Consider the following 24,476-nt stretch of genomic DNA (forward strand, 5'->3'; position numbering starts at 1 on the left):
GGGTTCTGTCATCTACATATCTGAGTTTATTGATATTTCTCCCAGCAATCTTGATTCTAGCTTGTGCTTCATCCAGCCCAGCATTTCTCATGATGTACTCTGCAAATAAGCTAAATAAGCAGGGTGACAATATGCAGCCTTGACGTACTTCTTTTCCTATTTGGAACCAGTCTGTTGTTCTATGTCCACTTCTAACTGTTGCTTCCTGACCTGCATACAGGTTTCTCAAGAGGCAGGTCAGGTGGTCTGGTATTCCCATCTCTTTCACAATTTTCCATAATTTACTGTGATCCACACAGTCTAAGGCTTTGGCATAGTCAATAAAGCAGAAATAGATGTTTTCTGGAACTCTCTTGCTTTTTCGATGATCCAGCAGATGTTGGCAACTTGGTCTATGGTTCCTCTGCCTTTTCTAAAACCAGCTTGAACATCTGGAAGTTCACAGTTCATGCACTGCTGAAGCCTGGCTTGGAGAATTTTGCATATTACTTTACTAGCGTGTGAGATAAGTGCAATTGTGCAGTAGTTGGAGCACTCTCTGGCATTGCCTTTCTTTGGGATTGGAATGAAACTGACCTTTTCCAGTTCTGTGGCCACTGCTGAGTTTTCCAAATTTGCTGGCGTATTGAGTACAGCACTTTCACAGCATCATCTTTTAGCACTCAAAATAGCTTAACTGGAATTCCATCACCTCCACTAGCTTTGTTCGTAGTGATGCTTCCTAAGGCCCACTTGACTTCACATTCCAGGACATCTGGCTCTAGGTGAGTGATCACACCATCGTGATTGTCTGGGTCATGAAGATCTTTTTTGTACAGTTCTTCTGTGTATTCTTACCACCTCTTCTTAATATCTTCTGCTTCTGTTAGGTCCATACCATTTCTGTCCTTTATTGAGCCCATCTTTGCATGAAATGTTCCCTTGGTATCTCTAATTTTCTTGAAGAAATTGCTAGTCTTTCTCATGCTATTGTTTTCCTCTATTTCTTCGCACTGATCTCTGAGGAAGGCTTTCATCTCTCCTTGCTATTCTTTGGAACTCTGCATTCAAATGCTTATATCTTTTCTTTTCTCCTTTGTTTTTTGGTTCTCTTCTTTTCACAGCTATTTGTAAGGCCTCCTCACAGAGACATTTTGCTTTTTTGCATTTCTTCTTCTTGGGGATGGTCTTGCTCCCTGTCTCCTGATCAATGTCACAAACCTCCATCCATAGTTCATCAGGCACTCTGTCTATCAGATCTAGTCCCTTAAATCTATTTCTCACTTCCACTGTATAATTGTTAGGGATTTGATTTAAGTCATACCTGAATGGTCTAGTGGATTTCCCTGCTTTCTTCTATTTAAGTCTGAATTTGGCAATAAGGAGTTCATGATCAGAGCAACAGTCAGCTCCTGGTCTTGTTTTTGCTGACTGTATAGAGCCTCTTCATCTTTGGCTGCAAAGAATATAAACAATCTGATTTCAGTGTTAACCATCTGGTGATGTCCATGTATAGAGTCTTCTCTTGTGTTGCTGGAAAAGGGTGTTCGCTATGACCAGTGCATTCTCTTAGCAGAACTCTATTAGCCTTTGCCCTGCTTCATTCTGTACTATAAGGCCAAATTTGCCTGTTACTCCAGGTGTTTCTTGACTTCCTACTTTTGCATTCCAGTCCCCTATAATGAAAAGGACATCTTTTTTGGGTGTTAGTTCTAGATGGTCTTGTAGGTTTTCATAGAACCATTCAACTTCAGCTTCTTCAGCATTACTGGTCAGGGCATAGACTTGGATTACTGTGCTGTTGAATGGTTCGCCTTGGAAATGAACAGAGATCATTCTGTCATTTTTGAGACTGCGTCCAAGTACTGCATTTCGGACCCTTTTGTTGACTATGATGGCTACTCCATTTCTTCTAAGGGATTCTTGCCCACTGTAGTAGATATAATGGTCATCTGAGTTAAATTCACTCATTCCAGTCCATTTTAGTTCACTGATTCCTAAAATGTCAACGTTCACTCTTATCATCTCCTGTTTGACCACTTCCAATTTGCCTTGATTCAGGGACCTAACATTCCAGGTTCCTATGCAATATTGCTCTTTACAACATTGGACCTTGCGTCCACCACCAGTCACATCTCCAAGTGGGTGTTGTTTTTGCTTTGGCTCCATCTCTTCATTCTTTCTGGAGTTGTTTCTTCACCGCTATCCAGTAGCATATTGGACACCTACCGACCTGGGGAGTTCATCTTTCAGTGTCCTATCTTTTGCCTTTTCATACTGTTCATGGGGTTCTCAAGGCAGAAATATTTATTTTAGTTAAAAATAACTCTTCAAATAGGAAAGACAGACTCCCTCTCACTTTAGTCTTCTTTTTTCAAAATAGATCTAGCTAATCTAGTTCTTTTTTCTTTCCATGTAAATTTTGGATAATATTGTCTGTGTCTATAAAAGATATTGCTTGGATATATATTAAGCCTTTCATCAATTTGTGAGAATTGATATTTTTATTATGTTGAGGCTTATAATGCATGAATGCTGCTGCTGCTGCTGCTGCTAAGACACTTCAGTTGTACCTGATTCTGTGCAACCCATAGATGGCAGCCCACCAGGCTCTTCTATCCATAGGATTCTCCAGGCAAGAGTACTGGAGTGGGTTGCCATTGCCTTCTCCAATAATGTATGAATAGATATTTCTATTTCTGTACAAGTTCTTTCTTTCATCAGCATTGTATACTTTTCAACATACAAGTCTTGCACAAGTTTTGTTAGATCTATAATATAGTATTTCATTATTTTTATGTGATTATAAATGATAGTTCAATTTCAGTGTCCATGTGTTCATTGCTAGTATATAAACATATAATTGATTTTTATATGTTTATCTTGTATCTTGCAACATTGCTGAACTCAGCTGTTAGAACTTCTCATGTTATATTTGTTTAATCTCACATTTTCTTCTCATTTTTTGATAGTTAAGTGCTTAAGAATCTAAAATATGCTACTTTTATAGTATAAATTTCACATGAATTATATCTGAACCTTTTGAGGGTTAAATTTTACTGACCACTGATTCTTACACATGCATGATTATTTCCATGTGTGTTTTATATTCTGGAGGTTACGATGTCTTTACTGACACATTATAAGCAGAAATTCAACATACCCTTGTGTGCAGTTTATGTGATATTACATTTTCTTCTGAAGCACTCAGGGATAGTATTATCTTAGGACTGATTTTTATGTCAATTAAAAATGTATAGCTGCATTGGGGCATACTCACAAATTAAGAATTAAATGATAAGAATCTTTTCTACTATGAAAAAAAGTTTTTGCTCTATGCTGATGAGATAACAAAGGACTGGGAAAATGCCAGAATTTTTCTGCTCCATTTTGCACACAGCATATAGTCCCTTGAAGGTTTAATATCAGCATCTCTGAGTTCAAATTTCCCACCAATGATAGCCTGTTTTGTTTGACTACCAAGCCCCTTGGTCATTAAAACTAGTATCCAGTCTCTAAGACAACTACAGTGTCAACTCAGATTTATTTCTTTGGAGTTCAATAGCCCTACGCCCCTCCATTTTGGATCATTACTTAATTTCCTTTACTTCTTTAAAGTTTAGTGGTACAATCGAGGTGATTTATTATACTTTTTCTGCCATAAGGGTGGTGTCATCTGCATATCTGAGGTTATTGATATTTCTCCCAGCAATCTGGATTCCAGCTTGTGCTTCTTCCAGCCCAGCATTTCTCACGATGTACTCTGCATATAAGTTAAATAAGCCGGGTGACAATATGCAGCCTTGACATATTCCTTTTCTTATTTGGAACCAGTCTGTTGTTTCATGTCCACTTCTAACTGTTGCTTCCTGACCTGCATACAGGTTTCTCAAGAGGCAGGTCAGGTGGTCTGGTATTCCCATCTCTTTCAGAATTTTCCACAGTTTATTGTGATCCACACAGTCAAAGGCTTTGGCATAGTCAATAAAGCAGAAATAGATGTTTTCCTGGAACTCTCTTGCTTTTAAGATGACCCAGCTGATGTTAGCAATTTGATCTCTGGTTCCTCTGCCTTTTCTAAAACCAGCGTGAACATCTAGAAGTTCATGGTTCATGTATTGCTGAAGCCTGGCTTGGAGAATTTTGAGCATTACTTTACTAGCATGTGAGATGAGTGCGATTGTGTGGTAGTTTGAGCATTCTTTGGCATTGCTTTTCTTTGGGATTGGAATGAAAACTGACCTTTTCCAGTCCTCTGACCACTGCTGAATTTTCCAAATTTGCTGGCATATTGAGTGCAGGACTTTCACAGCATCATCTTTCAGTATTTGAAATAGCTCAACTGGAATTCCATCACCTCCACTAGCTTTGTTCGTAGTGATGCTTTCTAAGGCCCACTTGACTTCACATTCCAGGACATCTGGCTCTAGGTGAGTGATCACACCATCGTGATTGTCTGGGTCATGAAGATCTTTTTTGATGACACCACCCTTATGGCACAAAGTGAAGATGCATTAAAAAGCCTCTTGATGAAAGTGAAAGAGGAAAAAAAAAAGAAAGAAAGTGAAAGAGGGGAGTGAAAAAGCTGGCTTAAAGCTCAACATTCAGAAAATGAAGATCATGGCATCTGGTCCCATAACTTCATGGGAAATAGATGGGGAAACAGTGGAAACAGTGTCAGACTTTATTTTTTGGGGCTCCAAAATCACTGCAGATGGTGATTGCAGCCATGAAATTAAAAGACGCTTACTCCTTGGAAGGAAAGTTATGGCCAACCTAGATGGTGTATTAAAAAGCAGAGACATTACTTTGCCAACAAAGGTCCGTCTAATCAAGGCTATGGATTTTTCAGTGGTCATGTATGAATGTGAGAGTTGGACTGTGAAGAAAGCTGAGCGCTGAAGAATTGATGCTTTTGAACTGTGGTGTTGGAGAAGACTCTTGAGAGTCCCTTGGTTTGCAAGGAGATCCAACCAGTCCATCCTAAAGGCGATCAGTCCTGGGTGTTCACTGGAAGGACTGATGCTGAAGCTGAAACTCCAATACTTTGGCCACCTCATGAGAAAAGTTGACTCATTGGAAAAGGGATTGAGAGCAGGAGGAGAAGGAGATGACAGAGGATGAGATGGCTGGATGGCATCACGAACTCGATGGACATGAGTTTGGGTAAACTCCAGGGGTTGGTGATAGACAGGGAGGACTGGCATGCTGCGATTCATGGGGTCGCAAACAGTCGGACACCTAAGCAACTGAACTGAACTGATTATACTTTTTCCAGCATTTTGATATATTATGTAGTATGAATGTTTTAATTCTACTTAGATATACATAGTAATATCAGCTATTACTTCATTATTATTAGACTTTAATATTTTACTTAGATTCTATTATTTAGGCTCATACATGAAATAGGCTTATAATTTTATATCTTATACTTTGTAACCAAGGTGATAGCACCTTCTAAATAAGTTGGGTGGATTTAATATTTTTCTAATTTCTAGAACAATCTGTATAATATAGAGAGATTCTACTACTTAAATTTTTGGTAAATTCTCCTATAAAATATTCTGGGTCTGAGACTTTACTGGTACGAGGTCTTTGATCACCAGGGCTGTATTTTTTTTTTGGTCAGTAATTATTGGCCCACTCATGGTCTTCCTTTTCCTCATACAAATTTTGGCATTTCAGAAGTCATCCATTTCATCTATGCTTTAAATCATTTGCATATATTCCTTTCTAATATTTTTATTAATTTTTAAACCCTTTGCTACCAGTCGTGATATGGAAGTTTTTTTCTGTATTTTGTCTTCTCTCTCGTCTAGTCTCTATCAGTGCTGGTAGAGGTTTATTTGTCATAAAGCATTTAAACCAGCTTTTAATTTTGTTCTTTATTTAATAAATTTAGATACAAAATAATAAAATTAATGTCTTTCAGACACATTGGTTTGGAGAAGGCAATGGCACTCCACTCCAGTACTCTTGCCTGGAAAATCCCATGGACAGAGGACCCTGGTGGGCCGCAGTCCATGGGGTGGCTAAGAGTCGGACACCACTGAGCAACTTCACTTTCACTTTTCACTTTCAAGTATTGGAGAAGGAAATGGCAACCCACTCCAGTATTCTTGCCTGGAGAATCCCAGGGACGGGGGAGCCTGGTGGGCTGCCGCCTCTGGGGTTGCACAGAGTCGGACACGACTGAAGTGACTTAGCAGACACATTGGTTATAAAGATACTTTCTATAGCTATAAATTCAAAATGCTACATGCTAAGTCGCTTCTGCCATGTCCAACTCTTTGTGACCCCACAGCCTGTAGCTTGCCAGGCTCATCTGTCCATGGGATTCTCCAGGCATGAGTTTTGGAGTGGGTTGCCATTTCTTTCTCCAATAAATTCAAAATATAAAGTGAATCAAAAATTTATTTACATTTAGACAGTGCTCAAAATCAATGATTTCTTTCTTATTACAACCAGTATTTTCACTTGTCTAGCCTTCTTGCACTAATCACCAGACTCTGATCATCCATATGACCCATTGCCACGATGAACAATCCACTGGAACACTCAAAGCATGTGAATTGCTCAGGCAACAGCTTTATTCCAGCAGTTAGCAGATCAGGACAAACAGCATTTTCCATAATATAAACCACGCTTCCTAAGCAAAAACAAAAGTCATATCCACTTTCGTTGATAAAAATGTATGCTGTGGGAGAAGGCCCTGTACTCACTTTTTTTTAAAAAAAAAAAAAGGTAGAAAGCAAGGTGAATTCTTTCTGAATTTTTCCACAAGGGAAATGAAACTAAGAAGCACAGGATTTTAAAATTAAAAGTGACCAGAGAAGTCAAACCATTCATCACCCTCATTCTGCAGGTGAAGAAGTCACGGCCTAGAGAATTGACACATATTAATACTAGATGACACACAAAAACCAGAACTCAGTCAGATCAGTGACTACAACCTGATAACAAAATGAATATTTTTCCCTTACTACAACTTACCAGGAAAGAAGCAAAATTCCAGGAATGAGAAACTTGAGAATGATGAAAGGAGGATGGAAAATGGGAAGTGCAAGATGGAAAACTCTTAGGGAAGAGTCCTACTAAAATTAAAGAGGAATTTTAACAAGGACAGACAAATTTGAGAACACTAAATTCCCACTTGATAATAAATGAGAATTGACTTTTTTATTCATGTCACTTCTATAAATCAAAGCCAAAGGGCCCATTTGTATTTTGTTACTCAAATTGGTATTACCGTTCTCATTGTTCAAACACTGACTGAATATTTACCTGCAAGTTATCTTTGCAGTTATGAAGGACGTGGCACAAGAAGAAAGGCAAACAGAAAGCAAGCATCAATGTTTCTTTTATTAGGAAATGCTAAGTTGTGCCAGTGTTTCTTTGTCACATTTGCAATCTAGGAGGGAGAGGGAAAAAACATATTGCAATTTAAACTCAGAGCCTGATTATCAATGACCTTTAAACTCTGAAACCAGTGTTACTGCCCACATGGTAAATGCAATTATGAAATTTGATTTCCTATATGTTGTAGGCAATGAAACGTTTTAATTGACACTGATATATATTTGTAATAAGTTCTGTATAAATTAAAAATCAATGCCAATTTCAACTCCCTGGGTAATTTTTTATTGAATATGCAAAGATTTCATGGGGGCTGGACATTTGCAAATAGCAAAACAACAAAAAACAAATTTGACACAGAACTCAACTATTCTAAACCCAGAAATGGTATCTGGCTACAGGGCTTACCAAAACCATTAAGCAAACTTGCCAAACCTAAGTTTGCCTCATAGTTTCGGGAGATTCCCACAATGTTATAGCAGGTAGGAGCCCTCAATTGCTTCACTATTTCTCCACTCACAGTCAGACTAAACCAGCAGCACAACCTGATTCCTTCTCTTTGCTGAAACCCTTCTATTCTGCTTTAACTGAGACACTGCTGAATGTAATGGAGCTGCCTTCATTGTAGTCAGGCTGGGTACCTGTATTCAGAGACCACACACTGTCTGAGATGCGTCATGCCTAAAACACTGACCCAAGTTCCTGTGACCAGGGTTTGATGGAACTACACTAACCAGAAAACTCAGCATGCATGGAACATGTTTGAACATGCATTCATCCATGCAAGAACACCCACACATATGCGTGCACACGTGCTCATCAAGTAACTGGTAAGAGGGCTGCAGTTGAGATTGTTCTGACTTCCAGTTGGCATTTCTGGGCAGGCAGTTCTCAGCACCTTCTGGCACCAGTGAGGGTGACAGCATTGTGCTGGGCTCTCAGGGCTTCAGAGCACAAAGTGGAAACAAGGCTCTCCTGAAAGGCAACCAGCCCCTCTCTAGTGCAGCCACTCAAGCGCTTCCTTCCTTTCTCAACTTTTGGCTAGAAGTGAATAGCACATTACATACAGCAAAGCTTGAAGACTGGGAGAGCTGTCAGGGCTATTGTTTTCTTTCTCTTTTCCACATTGATTTCATCTGAGACTGAACATCACAGCAATTATGCCTGTCAGCTCTAGACCTTAACTTCCTATACGATTTTGAAAATGTCCCTGTTAACATGAGGCCATCTGGAGATGGGTCCTCTTTATGAATTCCCATATGTATGCAATCAGACCCAGTGGGTGACTACAGTGGTATCATTTAAATGTTCTTTTTCCAGGGGTCCAAACCAGGTAGCATATCTCATAATGATAAATCTGAAAATGAGGATTATGTGCTTATGTTAAAAAGAAAAGGCATATAAGTGAACTGTGTAGCAATAGAAACTGTGTCTGACTAGGTTGTGAAAACCTGTACAAGACTAAGGTATGACCTAATTTCTATAACATTTTTATATTTATTTGTGATATATATACATATTTATGACTATAACACTCAATAAAGGCATAGTAAGATATAGGTTTTTATTTACTTTTCACATATCTATATTTTATAAGCTTTCTTCAGTAATTTTGCATTATTTTTACTATAGAATCTTCTTTTAATTTTAAGCTGGCATGAGATGAGCTACAGGAAGTATGTATAAGGAACATAAGTCTCCTTTTATAGACGCAGAATATCCAAGCATATATAAACAGAAGGAAATGTACAATTGTATGTAAGTAAACATACATAGAGCTCAGAAAATAGAGTTAAGCTTGTGAAAGTAGCAGAGCTGGAACTGCCTCCCCAGAATATTTATATGCACCCACAAAGATATTTATATAAACTCACCATCCATCCACAACTTCCCAAGTTACTTTTTTGTCATTTTTGCAGTCCTGATGGCTCAGCAGAGTCCCTTTACAATACTGAGTACCGTATCCTAACTCTGACATATAAATTCAGATGGCAAGGAATCATCATATGGGGAATCTTCTCTGGTAAAAGCTTGAAAAACAAAATGCCTATCAAACTTTTCCAAATGCCATGATTTTTTAAGAGAAACAAGGAACCAAGAGAAAACAGGCAATGGTTAAAACAAAACAAAAAAATACTATTTTCTTCTTTCGAGTCAAAAGTGCTAAATCGTAACTGCCTTGTAAATCTCTATCAATTTGTGCTCCATGTAAATCTCAAACGGGAATTCTCTTAGAAAACCTTCCCTAGAAAGTACTTACCAGGATGTTTATACAGTCATTACTGGTAGGTTTTTCTCGGCAGGAAAAAAGTCACGGTTGCAGTTCCAATCTTTAGAGGATACAAAAATGTATTTCAGGAGGCAGTAAGCCTTTTCACTAAAAAAAAAAAAAAAAAAAAAGACTTCAGTTCTAACCATAATTATATTCTCACAAAGAAATTGAGAAATGGGATTTTTCTTTATTGGTAGATCAATGGCTTTATCCAAGCAACAGTTCATGAATAAATCTCTTTTTAAAGATCTAAAATGTGACACAAGCTCATTATTAGAAAATATTCAAATAACTAAGCAGATAGCTTTAAGGGGGAAAAAACTGTATTCTGAACCAGAGCTGCATCCTCAATGATGTATCTTTTTTTTAACTATTGGGAAAATACATTTTTGGTTAGACTAAAGTGTATCCTCTTCAAGATCACTTTCCCTACATATTCCAACTGTAACAAAATAATGCAACACTAATCTGTAAGACTTTTTTCAGTAATAGATGTTTTTCTTCAGTAAATCAATGCAAAGGCTAATTGGGGTGGAAGGTGACTATCTCTCTTGGTTATAAATACATTTGCATTGCTATCAATCTTTTCCACTACCAATGTTAAACGAGGCTGAACAACCTAGGGGAGGGAAAAAAAAAAAAGTTCAATGTTAACATGTAGTAAATGCTGCCATCAAGTGGCCAAATAGAGAGTTGCTCTAACAAAAATAAAGTCAGCTAAATTACTAACACAATGTTTAAAACCTGAATCCAATCTTATTTCGAGTTTGACAAGTATTTTTATCATAAAGAGGGGTTTTATAGTAAAAGTGAAGGTCGTTTAGTCGTGTCCGACTCTTTGCGATCCCATGGACTATATATACAGTCCATGGAATTCTTCAGGCCAGAATATTGGAGTGGGTAGCCTTTCCCTCAGAGAAGGCGATGGCACCCCACTACTCTTGCCTGGAAAATCCCAGGGACGGGGGAGCCTGGTGGGCTGCCATCTATGGGGTCACACAGAGTCGGACACGACTGAAGCAACTTAGCAGCAGCAGCAGCCTTTCCTTTCTCCAGGGGAATCTTCCCGACCCAGGAATCGAACCCAGGTATCCTACATTGCAGGCAGATTCTTTACCAGCTGAGCCACAAGGGAAGCCATTTATAATAAAGAAGTACTTTAAAACTACTACCTGAGGGCCAAAAGTGGCCCATGGTCTGTTTCTGTATGGCCCACAAGCTAAAACTGTGGCCTGCAAAAATCTGAGGAAAAAAAAAAAAAAAAGATTACAATACCCCCTGTAAGTGAACATTCTTTAGTTCTGGGTACATTATTACTAAATCATATATCCTTAACCCAAAGCCCATCTATGATGATACGCTGGTGACATTGAACTTGAACTATTTAATGTTAAAAGTCACTGAACTCTATTTTCTCATATTTAAAAATGTTTTATCTAAAAATCTTAGCACCTTATATGTGCAAGCTTTGTTTTAATAATTCACACTGTCCATTGCTTAAAATTAACTTTGAAGTAGATACGTCTGAGTCATGAGAAATAGCTTCCCTAGCACAGAGCATGAAACTTTCACATATTAGGCTATGGAAAGCACAAATTTTTAACTTATTAAAGATTGGTCCCCAGATCTGTAAGAGTAATTATTTGGTGTTGTTTAGTCTCTAAGTTGTATCTGACTCTTTGCAACCCCAGGACTGTAGCCGCCAGGTTTCTCTGTCCATGGGATTTCCCAGGCAAGAATACTGGACTGGGTTGTATAATGTCAACTGATTTCCATTTTGCATGGCAGAGAATAAAAGTATAGTACAAAGATGAGAATTTTTAAAAATGTATAGTTTTTTTAATCAACAGATGTTAATGATGTGCATGAGAAGCTACTTTTTCTTTCATTTCCATAATGGTAGATGTGAAAACACTGGGCCCAAGTTAGGATGTTTATTCTCACATTTTAAGTGAGGCAGGTAATTAAACAGCTTATCATTGCTCAAAAAACAAACACATTTTAAATATACATTTAATAATCAATAGAATTTTACAAATGGCAGCTGATGAGGTTTTCAAAGTTCTGTGAAAACTAAGATATAAAGTATTCCTTAGAATATGGTCAACAGATGACCCACAACAGGATCATGTAAAATGCTTATTTTAAAAATCAGATTCTTAGATCTGATCTTGGACCTATTGAGTAAGAATTTCAAGGGAGAGACTGAATTTGACTCTTTAACAAAACTCATAGGTAAATTCTATGACCTTAAAGTTTAAGAACCTCTTCACTTTAGTAAATGAGAAACAAAAGTAAACTCATTTTCTTAAGATCACACAGCTAGGATTAGAATCCGAAATAGAAGACTGCCTTCCTGGTCTCCAGGCTAAAATTCATTATCCTATACTATATAAACTGGAAAAAGCTTTCCCATTTCAAGTCTCAGAATCCTTGCAGTATGATTGGGAGCTATTAACAACAAACAGAAGAGTCATTTCTTATGTTAAACCTTATGGTCTTTAATAAGCAAAAAATACAAGGTGCTATATTATTATAAATAAGATATATTAATATTAATCACCATTAAAACTAATAATAGCTGACTTCTTATAAAGGCAACAGTGTAAAACTGTTCCTTTCTTAACCATTAAACATTAAACCATTAAACGAAAATAGGGTGAAGAAACATAAATCAAAAAATGAACCATAATGTTTACCCAAATAGAGGAAAAATATTAATAACTCCTTCTATAACTATATGCCAGTTACAATGCAACTTTGCCACCTCTTGAAACTGGATTGGTCTTCTGACTTGCTTCGAGTAATGGAATGCAGCAGAAATGTTGCTATGAGACTTTCTAGCCTCTGCCATGAGAGGTCTTGCAGCTTCCTGCCTTCTGGAACCCTGAGACCACCATGCTATGAAGATAGCCAGGATGAAACCACATGGAAAGAGAGACCAAAATATCCCAGTTGTCTCAGCCATTGCAAAATGAGTCACCAGCTGACTGAAGCCATGTAAATAAACCCAGATGAGATCAGCAGAACTGCCTGATCAACCAACAGAGCTGGGAGAAGTAACACATTGTAGTTGATTTAAGTCACCAAGTTTTGAGGTGCTTTGTTCCATAACGAAAGATAACTAATACACTTAGAAAGCACCACAACCATAAACCACAACAAATGAAGAAGCAACCACAGTGCTAAACCGCAATGGCTGCCAAGTACAGTAAAAACAACACAAAGACAGGGGAAAACTCCACAAGAGACAGAAGCCACTTCAGGCCCTGAGCACAGTGAGGCGTTCGCCACTGTAGGCGGGATCTGCCAAGACAAAGAGAGTCCTTCTTCACTTGAACAGCCACCTGGGTTTCATGCAGGAGCTGTGGAGCTCTCAGTAAACCTCACTTTATACCGTGGCAGACATTGCCAAGCTGAATATGAAAGCATTCAGACATGTCATCTTTCCATAAGAGTTGCTGTGAGTGAAACATGGTTGTAGAGAAATTATCAGTGGAAGTAGCCCTTCAGAGAATTAGGGAAAAAAGGAAGAAAGGAAGGGGAGAGAAGGGAAAGAGAGAGAGAGAAAGCTAGAGAGAAAAATGAGGGGAGGGGAAGGGAAGGGGACGGGAGGGGAGGGAAGAGAAAGAAGGAGAGGGAAAAAAGACAGAAAGAAAGAAAGAATGAGCTTATGGCTTCACTAGGTGCCAGAAAGACTGCTAGGTTACACAGAATTTGGTTTACTATATACTTAGAATGCTCATGGAAATATGTTCAAAATCCTTGGTCTAAAATCCAAACTTCCTGCTGCAGTCTAACTCTCCTCTATACTATCAAACATCAAACAGCTGATTCATATACATATTAGAGGTAAAAAATAGGAAAAAAAATCAGCTGGGACATATATAAAAATAGTACTAAAAGACTAAGGAAAAGAATATGACAAGCAGAAGGCAGATAAAAATTTCTTAAGACTATAACACAAATCAGGCCAAAAATTATGAAAAATATAGTATTCTTTAAATAAAAATCATTTCAAAAATCACAACCCCTCTGAAACAAGAATCCAGATAAGACATAGTAGGCCTCAAGAGAAAAGATCAGAAAACAAATGTAAAGGGCTGAGTCAAAGTCCAGAAAAAGAAGAGAGAAAAATAAAACTCTACAACAATGAAGTTTACATTAAAGCTCTCAGAAGGAAAAAACAAACCGTTTCCAAAAGCACAAAAATATAGAACAATGACATTTAAGTATCTGAAAGAACAGTACTCTTATGGAGCTAAAGAAGAGGCAACATGGACACAGTTGACGTTCCTAAAGAAGAAATATAACAATAAATATCCAAATATAAAACAAAAGAACATTTCTTTGAAGTAAAGGAAAAATCAAGCATATAGGTAAAATGAGTTCATTGTGTACAGGTAAAACGAGTACACTGTGTATCAGAAAAAGTTGCTTTAGAATGATCAGCACTTAACCTGAGAAACTCTCTGGAGCTTAATGACAGAGCTTTGTTGGGGGCGGGGGGGGGGGGGAGGGTAGTGAGGGGAAGAAAGAATCAATTCCCCTATTAAAAAAAAAAACAAAAACAAAAAACGACTGACTTCAGACTTAAAAAAAAAAAAAAATTACTGTAGGAGGCAATAAAGCAACATTTACCAAGTCCTTGGGAAAGGAAAATATAAACCAAGAATGTTCAATCTGAACAAGTTATCAAGTATAAAGGTCATTGACAGATAATATCAAACATGCAAAAACTCAGAAGCATAGCTTCTTTGAGCCCTTCTTTAAAACAACTACTGTAGTATGATATCCCATAAACTTAGAATTAAGTGGAAAAATCACTATAAAGACACTATTCACCTGTGAGAATAAGTGGAACAAAATATAAATGTTACAGACCATAACAATTTAAAAGATAATAACATAATCCACCTCTGGTGATATGAGAAGGAGAGGAAGTAGAATAAAGATAAAGCATACTCCTATCTACATCACCCAGACATCAAATAAGATTCTTCAATCTTATAGAGATAATATTACATCATGACTAGTATATAACCACAAGGAAAAAGATAAACATCTCAGATATTTAGTAAATAAAAATGATTAAAAACTAAAAGTATATCATAAAAAGCAACAGGTTTAAAACAAAAATTGTTGTCAAAACACTAAATGCAAAGGAGCAAAAAACCTTCCATACGTATCTAAAGCCCTCAGATTAGATTAAAAAGACAAAGTCATCTGCTATATAACAGAGTGATTCTGAAAGTCTTGAAAAAGATTAGGCAAAAATAAACCAATAGGCAAACAGATCTGAAATTGCTGGTTAAGGCTGAGCCAGCCCACATTTCCCTGTAAAGACAAGAGTTTTAGTCTTCTCTCAATCATGATGAGGGCAATGAAGCCCATTCCTGCCTGCAGGAGGTACACTATCTAAAATGAAAAACCAAAATTCCACAAATAATTACAATAAATCATAACCCAATTTCAAGATACCTTGCTGTCTCATTCAACATTTATTGAATAACATCGACAATTATCTAAAACCTTTTAGGCATTTGTATTAGTAAGTATTTTTAAACTGAGAGTTTAGATGGGTCTATTCTAAATTTTTTAAAGATAGCTTCTTTTAATAGCTATGTTTTAGAGTTGCTTTTACAAAAACAGTGCTTCCCCTTTTTCCTGTACTTGCGGTTTTATAACAATCTTTCATTTCACTGGCACATGGGCCAAAAGAGAGCAGAGAAAAATGCAGTTTATCTAAAAGATGATGATGTAACACATCAAGTTTGATTCTCTTTCTTTCATGTAGGAATAACTTTCACAATATGCTTCTGATGCATCTTCCCAATGAACTAAAATGGTTTAACAGCCCTGGAAAGCTGTATCAGAGTCCTCTAGGAAATAATACCCCAATTTTATTCTAAGCAGCTTAGAAGAACTATAATATTCAGAGAAACTATTAATATTAGCTGTTCCTGACACTAAGAGAATTGTGGGACAGAAACAGCTATTCCACTCTCCACCAACTGTGGAGCTGATGAGTAGAGATGACAATCTGTGCCATAACTTAGAGCCAGAACAGGAAGCTACTAGGATGCAAGCAAGGAAAATTTTCACGGGGAGGCAGCAAGTTCAGAAGCAACCATGATTATCACAGGGCTGGATGTACTGGTGAAGAAAGAAATCCTGGGCAGAAAATACAACATACCAATATGCACTATAAATGCCCAAAGATCTCAGTTGATTTAAATAAATAAACAGATATTAAAGTTACAGATACCTGATTGTGAGCTCTTAAAATTATTTCTAGTTAAGCTATACCATTTGAAAGTGGGTTCACTTTTAACCTTTTCACTAAACTGGATCAAAAGGTTTGGGATGAGTGCTTCAGCCAATGAAACAAGGATCAATCCCCAAGAAAACTACTTTCTCAGGTTCTTCTAATAAAATCATTATACAGTATTCACACGACTTTTCTGAGCTGATTAATCATATCTAAACAAACTTTAAAAATGCTTCTCCTGGGTGTTTTCATGTGTGAGACTAGCTGGAAACATGGCACCAATGGCTGTCTCAGGAACAACTGAAGTGGTGCTCTACAGAGAAAAGTGGCTGCAGAGAGAGTAAGGCAGAGAGTAAGACAGGCTTTCCCTGGTGGCTCTGATGGTAAAGAATCTGCCTGCAATGCAGGAGACCCAGGTTCAAACCCTGGATCAGGAAGATCCCCTGGAGAAGGGAATGGCTACCCATTCCAGTATTCTTGCCTGGAAAATCCCATGAACAGAGGAGCCTAGTGGGTTACAGTCCATGGGGTCACAAAGAGTCAGACATGACTGAATGACTAAGGCAGAGACAGGAAAGAACAAAAAGCTTAACACTAGATTAACAGTTTATTTTCCTTATAGTCTAGATGTGCATGGAGCCAACAATTCACTTTTAAGCCATTAACTCTCTTAGCAGAATCACCTACTTGAGAAATTACTTATACCTTAACTTCTTGCAGCTTATCAGACAAAAATGGTAAAGCTAGTCACATTTCACAGAGATTTCAGAACCTCCCTGCCCTCAGGAAGGAGTTAAGAGGTTTTTGTTTTTAAATCCTAAGGAAAGTGGCCAAAAGTGATCATAATGAAAACTTAACCATACTTAACAAGCTCCAGACTTCTCACACATGCTTTCATGTAATCTTCAAGACAACCCAGAAAGATAGACAACCCAGAAAGATAGGTGGGCCCATTTCTCAATGTTTTATAGAAGAAGAAACAGGCCCAAAGATTAAATAACTTCTGTAGTCCCACAGCTACAACTGCAAACTTTTGACAAACCGCAACTCTTTCAAGATTTCCCTCAATTCCTCCCCTCCCTCTAATTAGATGGAGTGGAGTCAGCTAGGCTCCCTCAAGACTTCAGCGTTCCCTTAACACTCTAAAATGTAACTAGCCTATGTGCTTGATCGCCATGCCTACCCTCCCAAAACAGCGTTGAAGGCAGTAATTATGCTTCACTGATCTCCACATCTCTAGAAGAACGACATAGTGGGGTTCAATAAATGCCTGATAAATTTAAGATCAGGTAAGTAAGTATAAAATTGCCCAAGGGCAGAGGTTATCTTTGAGGGCTCATCCACCAGTCCAGGTGTGGTATTAGGGATCTTCTGGTCCTACTACAAGTTCTTATGGCCCCGGCCAGTCTTCTTACTGGGGAATGAGCCTAGATAGTATACTTTAAATCCAGGAATCAGGCAGAGATTTATACATATTGTTGTTGTTGTTCAGTTATGTCCGACTCTTTGTGACCCCATGGACTGCAGCACACCAGCCTTCCTTGTACTTCACCATCTCTAGGAGCTTGCTCTAACTCATGTCTATTGAGTGAGTGATGCCATCCAACCATCTCATCCTCTGTTGTCCCCTTCTCTTCCTGCCTTCAGTCTTTCCCAGCATCAGGGTCTTTTTAATGAGTCAATTCTTCACATCAGGTGGCCAAAGCATTGGAGCTTCAGCTTCAGCATCCATTCTTCCAATTAATATTCGGGATTGATTTCCTTCAGGATTGTCTGGTTTGATCTCCTTGCAGTTCAGTATGTGTGTGTATATATATAAGTGTGTGTGTGCTAAGTCACTTCACTCGTGTCCAACTCTTTGTGACTCTATGGACTGTAGCCCACCATGCTCCTTTGTCCACAGGATTCTCCAAGAAAGAATACTGGAGTGGGTAGCCATGCCCTCCTCCAGGGAATCTTCTCGACCCAGGGATCGAACCTACATCTCCTGTAGCTCCTGTACTGCAAGCAGATTCTTTACCACTGAGCCACTGAGGAAGAACACACACACACACATACATCATATATTTATATTTCTATATCTGATTCTTACCTTCAGTTGTTTTTAGCTAATACTGTGGCTGAGTACAAAATTACATAAATTTGTCCTCCTGAACTATCCCATAATAATTCTCCATGTTTATCTAAGGGAAAATACACCATTTCTAGATAAAGTACTTACACTATTCTTTTGACAACCTACCTTGTTGATAATGTTTCCAGTCATTAATTTCAGACTCAGGAAGAGGGAACTCAGCCATTTTTCATAGTCCTGCAAAAATCATCCACATTCTGCTGAATCAAACACAGGATAATACTGTAAGATGCACTCAGCTGAAACCCATCACCTCAGCCACCATACGTTACTAACCATTAAAACAAAATGGGAATCAGTTTTTCCACCCAATAGTTTACCTAAATCTCTCTCTTAGGCAAGTTTGACCTTTACAATACAACTTTCATTTTGCTGTAAGCTCTTACATTTATATTACTGCTTAACATGCACTCTTCATAGAAATCTGCCCGAACAATTTCTAACTGTATTTATTCATGCTGAGCATTCTGCTTAACTACTTGCCTAAAATGCAATACAGTTACCAGAGAAACAGTATTTCCTGTTATTTCAGGATGGTGAAGGTCAGACCAGTTTCATTCAAAGGGAAATGAAATGTTTTGTGTCTCTAGGCTGTGTAGTATAATTTCAACGTGCTTTCTTGCTGTTTCTGGTAGAGCCTTCGACTGTTCTTCATTTTACTGTGATCACCACTGTTATCCCTGCCCTCTCATGCCTTTTTAACTGAGTGAGGTTACTTCTAACATTCTACCACCTATAGAAATTGTGTAACATGCATGGCATTGAAAATTTAACTTAAAGGCAGCCTGTCTTTGTGACCAGAAAGCAAGAATTATATTCATTAGGTGCTTCTGCAAAATTCTTTAATCAAGTAATTAATCCTCTGGATAAAGTAATTTATTTCATTCTCCATACTATTTTGAAGAGTCAGATGATCTCACAGAGATTGCCTATTTTAGCATTTTATTAATCTGGCACACAGAAGTGACATAATCCCATCCCTGGTTCAAGTGGCTGCTTTCCAGTGGAGCCTTACAGCATAGTGGCTAAATGTTGGGCTTTGGAGTTAGAAGGATCTGGATGTGAAACTTTGTTCTACCAAACATAGGCGGGTTCCCTAACTTCCTCAGCTCTGCATTCAACAAACTGGGGGCCACTGTTCTATTATCACTACTTGTTTACGGAACTGCTGCAAAATGAGTCTAGGTACAACGGCAGAATTTGCAAGTATATTCTTCATTGAAAATGCAGTGTGTACTGAAATCATTCCAGGACCCCCACAATACAGCTGTCAATGTGTCAAACTGATGGTCAAAGCAATGACCAGGCAATGTGTCAAAGTGTAGGCTCACATGGGTGAACAAAGTAAAACGCAAAAAGAATAGAGCAAGTTTAAATGAAGCTGGGGATGAGTATCAACGTTAGGGGAGTTCAGCCTTGTGGGTAAGGCACAACAAAAAGTAAAATCCTGGTAATATTCAAAGACAGACATTTAAGTGGCCTTATGACCATTCATTGATTTTCAACCACGACTGCAATAATTCAGTACGTTAGAGGTGAGTGGGCAGGAAGGAGGTGGGATTGTAGCTTTAACTCTTTGAGAATCTCACATACATCACAGTTTACAATTTTTCTATATATCAATTCATTACTGATGGACATGTATGTCTGTCACACATGAGAATATTCTCCAATACATGTTTCGTAAATGTAGTGGGTTGAATGACAGCCCCCAAAATATATATCCATGTAGAACCTTTGAATATGGCTTTATTTGACAAAAGGGGGATGTCTTCAAAGATGTATTTAAGGACTTCAAGATGAGATCATCCTGATTAACCAAATGGGCTCTAAATCCAATGACAGTGTCCTTGTTATGGACAGAAAAGGAGAAGAGAGAGGCATAGAATAGGCCATGTGAATATAGAGGAATAACAACAGGGCCCCAGATGAGTAGCCAGGTTTGTAGCCTGGCCTGGCCCTTGTCCTAGAAGGGAATCAAAGCATTCATTCATTCAGCAGCTGTTTTATATAGGGCCAGGATCTGATGGGTATGGTCCAATCATAAAATATAAGCTGGGTAGTAGGAAGGTACTTTTGCAATTTGTCAGCACCTGAACACCTCGGGCTTATCCTTGATCTGTGGACAGCACTGCTAACTCCAGGTCTTACCAACCAATGGATCTGGGGCTACTAACATCTTACCTTGTTCAGGATTGTCTCAGGAACCAAGGAAGTACAGATTATTAGGAGAATACCAGTGGCTATCACTGTGAAAGTCAGTGCCTGGAGAAACAAGGCAATACTTCTTCCCTCTTCAATTTCTTCACCCTTCAGGCAGCTGCCGCTCACGCTTCTCTGGCACTTTTCTATGTCCTTCAAAACATGATGAAAATAAATTTGGACTCTGGGGTTTCTAACTTCAAGCGTCACCATGTCATTAACTCAGTATCTTCTTTCTAGAAGGTGACTGACAGTGAGAGAGCAATGCTTAGTCCAGAGGAATGGCTTTCTCATATGACTGTTGTCAAGATGTCTAGTTAACGTGGCAAAGCCTAGGCTCTCTTCTTTGATACAAAGACAAAATGACAAGGTGAATAAAAATGGGAAATATGAAATATAAATGGAAATACAAAATACAAATGTGTATATGTATGTAGCCACAATGTGGAACCATACTTTAAGAAGCCTGCCAAGTACAATGAGTATTAGATCTCACTGAGAAAGCTGAGAGCGGATTATTCACATCTCCAGATGACAGGAAGAGCACCAGATGAGAAGTGAAAGCAAGAAGTCATAATTCACAAAGGCAAGACCTGGGTACATGGCAGAGCACTTCCAAGTCCCTATAGCTATCTGATCAGCAACTGTGGCAAAGGAGATGGAACCACATAAGGGAAAACTGACATGGGGGAAAAAAAAATTCACCTGTTGGGTAAGAAATGAAAAGAGAAACGGAGCTCTTGGCAAGGTAAGAACTAAACACTACATCAGTACATTAAAAAAATCCTGAAACAGGAATTTTGAACGTGACCCAATATGAAGTTCTACTAGATGACAGCAAAATCCAACCTACAGATGAGGTTTTTCCTTAATTTACAAAGCCTACAAAAACAATTAATCCATTCGCTCTTAAAGCACTTCCACTATACTTTATCTTAAGGAAAAAAAAAAAGCTGGTCCACTGAAATAAGGCTTTCCAAGTCTATTCTTCTCATTGCTGACTCTGTTTTCATACTGTTGATTTGTTTTTCTCTCCCATTTGTTTTTGAGCTCTACCAGTTCACTATTCATTTCTCTGTTTCATTTTTCCTATGTACTTTTTCATCTCTTTTCAATGCTCTTATTTCAAAGGGCCATATCTTCTGTTATTGTGACAAATGACTCAGCTTTCCCTCCCCCCTTTTTAAAAAGTCTTAGTTGACTCATTGGAAAAGACTCTGATGCTGGGAGGGATTGGGGGCAGGAAGAGAAGGGGATGATAGAGGATGAAATGGCTGGATGGCATCACCGACTCGATGGACGTGAGTTTGAGTGAACTCTGGGAGTTGGTGATGGACATGGAGGCCTGGCGTGCTGCAATTCATGGGATCGCAAAGAGGTGGACACAACTGAGCGACTGAACTGAACTGACTGAATTCTAATACAAATAATAAAAAGAAATAAACCAGCATAAAATACGTAAGAATATACCCCAAGGGAACAAAAAGAACCAAAATATATAAAGAAATACTTGAAGAAAAAAATTAAGATAATCAAAAACTACATCAGAAAAACTGTACCACAAAACATACAAAGAAAGTAGATAAAGGTCATAAGAAGCTTTTACATAAAACTAATGAAATAAACAGAAAAATAAAATCATGATTTAAATGAATTAAACATTCAGTTCAGTTACTCACTCATGTCCAACTCTTTGCAAGCCCATGAATCACAACATGCCAGGCATCCCTGTCCATCACCAACTCCTGGAGTTTACCCAAACTCATGTGCATCGAGTTGGTGATGCCATCCAGCCATCTCATCCTCTGTTGTCCCCTTTTCCTCCTGCCCCCAATCCCTCCCAGCATCAGGGTCTTTTCCAATGAGTCAGCTCTTCGCATCAGGTGGCCAAGGTATTGGAGTTTAAGCCTCAGCATTAGTCCTTCCAATGAACACCCAGGACTGGTCTCCTTTAGGATGGACTGTTTGGATCTCCTTGCAGTCCAAGGGACTCGCAAGAGTCTTCTGCAGCACCACGATTCAAAAGCATCAATTCTTCAGTGCTCAGCTTTCTTCACAGTCCAACTCTCACATCCATACATGACCACTGGAAAAGCCATAGTTTATAAACATCAAAAAAGGGGGCACCGATACTACTGAAAACAAGGTTGTGAATATGCAGAACAACATTGATAAAACTGAGCAACATAAAATGAAAAAGAGAAAATACCTCAAAAATAGTAGGAAAAAATGAAAGACTATGACAGATTAAAGCTCCAAAATAGGTGTAATTGATGTTGCTGTAAAAGGACATGGAACAAATGAGACAGAAGTTTGCTAAAAGATGTTATAGGAAAAAGCTTTCCTGAAATAAAATATTAAAAAGGTAAACTTCCCCCTCCAAAACTTATATTGAACAGTCAACCATGAGATTTCAAAGATGGACTTAGAAGATACTATGAGCACCCAAGCCAAAAAATCAATCAAGTCATTAGGGATGGGGTACATAATAAACTGAGTTCACTTTCCATGAGAAACTTTCATTGCCAAGTATCAGTGAAGAAAGTCTAGAGGGTTCCAGAGTCAAAAGGATGATGTAGAAATTTTATTTCTATCCAGATACTTTCCACAAATAAAGAAAAATAATATCTCAAACATGAGGGAATGCAAGAAGAATCAGAAAAATAATAGTTGATTCCACTCAAATATTAGAGCCATGGAAATTATGAAAAACTAGGATTGGATGAAAGAATAGAATATGAATATTGTAAATAATAAATATGCTGAAAAACAATCTAATAAATATTGAGAAGAATAAAGGAAATGTAAGCACACTGATTTTCTAATTTTCTAAGAGAGATTATCACTGGATATTATTTAAAGCTGATAAATCAAGCTTATAAATGGAGACAATCTGATTTTAGAATATAAATAGAAACACATGAAGACATACAAAAATAATACAACCATGTAAATAAAGTAATATGTATACCCTGTTATTACATAAGGGAAACAATGATTTTAAGTCTCTGTAAATCAATCCATAAATTAAGTTGAGGGCCCGGGGTGTGGAGGGCGGACTATTACAGGATTTCTTTTTAAGCTAAAAATAATAATAATAAATTTTAAGGACTAGGCCAAAAAGTAAACACGCAAATATAGCTGACCAACCTCTGATCTGAATATAAAAGCTATCATAATTTAAAAAGATGAATAGGTTAGCTTATTGACAGAATAAAGTCTAAATATATATATGGAATATATACATATGGAATTCCACATATATATAAAATTTAGTATATGTTAACTATATATTTCGGAGTAGTGCAGACAGATTTATTAATCAACAAAGAGATTTTGGGAAAACTAGCAGCTATCTGGAAATGTAAAAAGGAGATCCTCACCTTACTCCTATTAAAATAAATTCCAAGCAGATCAAAAGTTTTTAAAAGTTGTAAATACATATTGTTTTTGCTCAAGCAATTCCAATTCAAGGGATATGTCCAATTTATATATTTGCCAATAAGTAATGAAAGTGTGAAAGTCAAAGTGTTAGTCGCGTCTGACTGGGTTCAACTCTTTGTTGAACCCATGGACGGGTAGCTCACCAGGCTCCTCTGTCCATGGGATTCTCCACGTAAGAATACTGGAGTGGGTTGGAGGACACTCCAGGGGATCTTCCTGACCCAGGGATTGAGCCTGAGTCTCCTGTATTGCAGGCAGATTTTATTACCTTCAGAGCCACCAGGGAAGACCTTAATACAGAATACTTGTGCTAATATAGAATAATTTCTAAGATCTATTTTTAAATAGAGAAGCAAGGGACAAAACAGAGTGCCCAGTATGTTTATACTTACATAGAATTATATTGTATGATATATATTTGTGTGTGTGTGTATATATATATATATACATATACATACTTTAGATATATAAATTTAACATTTATATATACTCTTGAGAAACCTAAATGCAGGTCAGGAAGCAAGAGTTACAACTGGACATGGAACAACAGACTGGTTCCAAAGGAGTTCGTCAAGGCTGTATATTGTCACCCTGCTTATTTAACTTCTATGCAGAGTACATCATGACAAACGCTGGGCTGGAAGAAGCACAAGCTGGAATCAAGATTGCCGGGAGAAATGTCAATAACCTCAGATACGCAGATGACACCACCCTTATGGCAGAAAGTGAAGAGGAACTAAAAAGCCTCTTGATGAGAGTGAAAGAGGAGAATGAAAAAGTTGGCTTAAAGCTCAACATTCAGAAAACAAAGATCA

At 37.8% G+C, this 24,476-nt stretch overlaps 1 long non-coding RNA gene across 1 annotated transcript in view; it reads right to left on the reverse strand.

Annotated features, from left to right (window-relative positions):
* The window catches only part of LOC133251008 (uncharacterized), an 89,783-nt gene that overhangs the window by 45,728 nt on the left and 19,579 nt on the right, over positions 1 to 24,476 (reverse strand). Inside the window, exons 4-7 of the long non-coding RNA XR_009737482.1 lie at positions 20,200 to 20,370; positions 18,124 to 18,212; positions 9,599 to 9,715; positions 7,267 to 7,393 (exon numbers count right to left, since the gene is read on the reverse strand). This is a non-coding gene — a long non-coding RNA (uncharacterized LOC133251008). The remainder of the gene's footprint in view (positions 1 to 7,266; positions 7,394 to 9,598; positions 9,716 to 18,123; positions 18,213 to 20,199; positions 20,371 to 24,476) is intronic.

The sequence above is a fragment of the Bos javanicus genome, chromosome 7 (genome assembly GCF_032452875.1).
Source record: "Bos javanicus breed banteng chromosome 7, ARS-OSU_banteng_1.0, whole genome shotgun sequence".
Taxonomy (NCBI): Eukaryota; Metazoa; Chordata; class Mammalia; order Artiodactyla; family Bovidae; genus Bos; species Bos javanicus.